This window comes from Scylla paramamosain, chromosome 9 (genome assembly GCF_035594125.1).
Source record: "Scylla paramamosain isolate STU-SP2022 chromosome 9, ASM3559412v1, whole genome shotgun sequence".
Classification (NCBI taxonomy): domain Eukaryota; kingdom Metazoa; phylum Arthropoda; class Malacostraca; order Decapoda; family Portunidae; genus Scylla; species Scylla paramamosain.
The window spans coordinates 25,357,501-25,361,564 of record NC_087159.1 but is presented as its reverse complement, the minus strand read 5'-3'; the positions used below and the strand labels follow the sequence as shown (position 1 = coordinate 25,361,564).

The 4,064-nt window shown below is 45.8% G+C and overlaps 1 long non-coding RNA gene across 3 annotated transcripts in view; it reads left to right on the top strand.

Moving 5' to 3' along the window:
* Positions 1 to 642: 642 nt before the first annotated feature.
* LOC135103313 (uncharacterized) overlaps positions 643 to 4,064 on the top strand; it is an 8,851-nt gene continuing 5,429 nt past the window's right edge. For all 3 annotated transcript variants that reach the window (XR_010269993.1, XR_010269991.1, XR_010269992.1), the window contains exon 1: positions 643 to 951. This is a non-coding gene — a long non-coding RNA (uncharacterized LOC135103313). The remainder of the gene's footprint in view (positions 952 to 4,064) is intronic.

Here is a 4,064-nt window from a genome sequence, read left to right as displayed (position 1 = left end):
AGACGAGGGTGTTCCGGAGAGCAGCGCAGCACACCATGGTCCTAGCCGCGTTTTATTTTGTAAACGGTATGCACGTTGTCAAATTATTTAGATTTTTCATAACTACTGAACCACTGAGGTGAAGGCAGCCAGCTTTGATTCAGTTTCATATTTCCCGAGGCAGTGAACCGAACTGTGACGCTTTGGGCCGTACTCTCGCACGCGTCGCTGCCTCACACAGACTGGTACTTTCAGCATGCTCAAGTGGAGGTTATTAGGGACTTCGAGTGTGTTTTTTTTTTTTTCTCTCTCTCTCTCTCTCTCTCTCTCTTAATGAATGGAGTGATAATTTAACAAGAATCCTGGGAAAAGAACATAAAAAAATCATGTATAGTTGAGTACTTTCAAGGCTCAAGTGGAAGTTACTGGGAGTTTTGAGTGTTATTTTATGATTCTAGTGATGATTTAACAAGAATTCTGGGAAAAGATCACCCATAAAACTTGAGTTATCGCCAATTTTCAATAGGGCCAAGTGGAAGTTACTGGGGAGGGATTTTGAATGTTTTTTTTTTATTTTTTTTTTATTTTAGTGATACTTGAACAAGAATCCTGGGAAAGAACACCCATAAAAACCAGAGTAGTCATTTATATAACCCTTAAAGATAGTGGTCATGAGGAAACAAACACTCTTGGACAAAGGAGTGACGCTGTGCTGGTGGTGGTTGTGCTGGAGGTGGTGCTGATGGTGGTGGTGGTGGTGGTGCTTCTTGTACTGGTGGTGACGGTGGTGGTGGGGATGGCGGGGGTGATGGGGGTGGTGGTAGTGGTAGTGGTGATTCTGATACTGGTGGGGACGGTCGTGGTGGTGGTGGTGGTTTCTCCTCCTCCGTGATGTCTGATCCTCGTCGCCGCTGCGGGTGTGCGCTCTGTGGCTGTGGAGTGCGAGGTGCTCCAGGCTCGGGACTTTTGGAGGTGTGTGTGTACTTTTCATTACCACAAATGGGGGCTAGCCGGGAGCGAAAAGTAAAAGATATTTAAGTGCTCGCCAGCCGCCACTCCACGAAGACGCGAGGGGAACAGGTAGTCTGATTCGATTTCCTTCCTAAACGGACCCAATTCACGCGGGTAGGAAGAACAGTGTGTGTTTTGGAAGTACAGAAAACAAAGAACTGAGTGCACTGGTTATCTCAGGAACAGAGAGCGGCGTGTCTTAGAATCTGGAAGTGTAAGAGACAAAAAAAATGAGTGCACTGGTTATCTCAGGGACAGAAAGCAACGTGTCTTGGAATTTGGAAGTATAAGACACGAGAACATACTCGTAAGAACGTGAGAAAGTCAAAGAAGCTGCAAAAAGTTATCAGGCTTTAATGAAACGCATCTACCTGTTTTCACCTGTCATCCTCATCCAAAGGATGGTTATCTCATATTCGAAAACTGGGTAAAGTAACGCAAGAATGAGGGAAAGTCTTGCACGCGGGACACTGGATTCGTGGCCGTCACGTTAGGGAGTCGAGTGCAGTGCTTGCCTCGCCGGTGCTGCCGTGACACTTTGCACTGGTGAGGGGCTCGTTAATGGACGGTGATGGCAGCGTGAGCAGGCAGGTGCTACGCTCCTATTTTAGGTTTTGGATGCCTCTCTCTCTCTCTCTCTCTCTCTCTCTCTCTCTCTCTCTCTCTCTCTCTCTCTCTCTCTCTCTCTCTCTCTCTCTCTCTCTCTCTCTCTCTCTCTCTCATATAAAAACTGCTGGTCCAGCCAGGCCTTTAGCTCGTCAGCTAGATTCTCCCTTCCCTCTCCCTCCTCCCCGTCCCTCCCCTCTCCGTCCTCTTCCTCCCCTCTCCCTCCTCTCCCTTCCCTCTCCCACCCCTCCCTCCCCTCACCAGGCCGGCAGTCAAGTACAGATCAGCAGTAATGTTGCGATAGGAGCTCACCGTAAATATTATCAATACCTTTCCAGATAATTATTCCATAATTAACAGAGGTTGCTGAATATTTCTGGCCCATTTGCATAATTAATTCCATCGGAGAGTTAAGTCCGGCGTCTGTGAAAGCGGTGATGGTTATTCATGGCTATTCAATGTAGCAGTTTTATGAAGGCCGTGGACACAGGACCCAGATTGACACGCCTGACGCTATCACCTCCCCGGTACCGAACTGCATGGCTCGGCTTGGCAGATATGGCCGATTCCGAGGCTCAAGATGGATGGGGGATGCTGTAATGCGTGGATGTAAAGATCAGATTATCAAGTAAACCTCCACCTCTTTTCTCCAACTCACAGCCTGCAGGGAACAGTCACCTCTGCGTATTTCTGAATAAGTGTGGGTTTTGTGCGTGACAGAATTCATCAGGGATTGGACTGAAGGTGAGAAGTAAAGGGTGTATTGTGGGTGTGGGCTGAGGTACTGTTGTCTGTGTGGGGGGATGGGACAGGACGAGGTGGATAGGAAGAGCAAGGGTATCCTTTTCTTTCTTTTCTCCGTTTCGTGGTGATTACGATGGTATGCTATAAGAGCCTCCTTCCTTTTTTCCTTCTTTCCTTCGTTCCTTCCTTTCTTCGTTCATTCCTTCATCCTTTCCTTCCTTCTTTCCTTTCCTTTTTCTGACTTTCTTTATTCCTTCTTTCCTTTCCTTTTTTCTTCCTTTCTTTCTTTTTCTTTCTTTCATTCTTTCTTTCTTTCCTTCTTTCTTTTTTTCTTTCTTTCTGAGTGATTGACTAATTGACTGACTGACTGACTGATGGTCACACAGAGAGAGAGAGAGAGAGAGAGAGAGAGAGAGAGAGAGAGAGAGAGAGAGAGAGAGAGAGAGAGAGAGAGAGAGAGAGAGAGAGAGAGGTGCACCAAAAATTATACCCGTCAAAAGTTAGTAATGAGTGTCGCTCGTGCCATCATCGTCCGTGCGTCCGGTGACCAATAATAAATAATACACACATAAATCCCCATAACACATTATCGTACACGCACATCACACACTATCGTACACGCACATAACACACTATCGTACACGCACATCACACACTATTGTACACACACATAACACACTATCGTACACGCACATAACACACTATCGTACACGCACATCACACACTATCGTACACGCACATCACACACTATCGTACACCGTATATCGTACATTCTCACCCCCCCGAGCTGCTAACTCTGTACAAGGGCCTTATCCGTCCATGTATGGAGTATGCTTCACATGTCTGGGGGATTCCACTCATACTGCTCTTCTAGACAGGGTGGAATCAAAAGCTTTTCGTCTCATCAACTCCTCTCCTCTAACTGACTGTCTTCAGCCTCTCTCTCACCGCCGCCGTGTTGCATCTCTAGCTGTCTTCTACCGCTATTTTCATGCTAACTGCTCTTCTGATCTTGCTAACTTCATGCCTCCCCCCTCCCGCGGCCTCGCTGCACAAGACTTTCTTCTTTCTCTCACCCCTATTCTGTCCACCTCTCTAACGCAAGAGTTAACCAGTATTCTCAATCATTCATCCCTTTCTCTGGTAAAACTCTGGAACTCCCTGCCTGCTTCTGTATTTCCACCTTCCTATGACTTGAATTCCTTCAAGAGGGAGGTTTCAAGACACTTATTCATCAGTTTTTGACCATTGCTTCGACCCTTTTATGGGACTGGCATTTCAGTGGGCATTTTTTTTTTTGGGGGGGGGATTTTTGTTGCCCTTGGCCAATGTCCTTCCTACATAAAAAAAAAAAAAAAAAAACACACATAAAACACTATCGTACACGCACATAACACACTATCGTACACCCACATCACACACTATCGTACACGCAAATAACACACTATCGTACACGCATATGACACACTATCGTACACCTACATCACACACTATCGTACACCCACATAACACACTATCGTACACCTACATAACACAATATCGTACACCCACATAACAACACACTATCGTATATCCACATAACACACTATCGTATACCCATATAACACACTATCGTACACGCACATAACACATTATCGTACACACACAAAACACATTATCGCACGTACAGAGACACGAAATAAAAATCATATACGTGCAAAGTTTTCTTCGTCGAATTAGCTAAA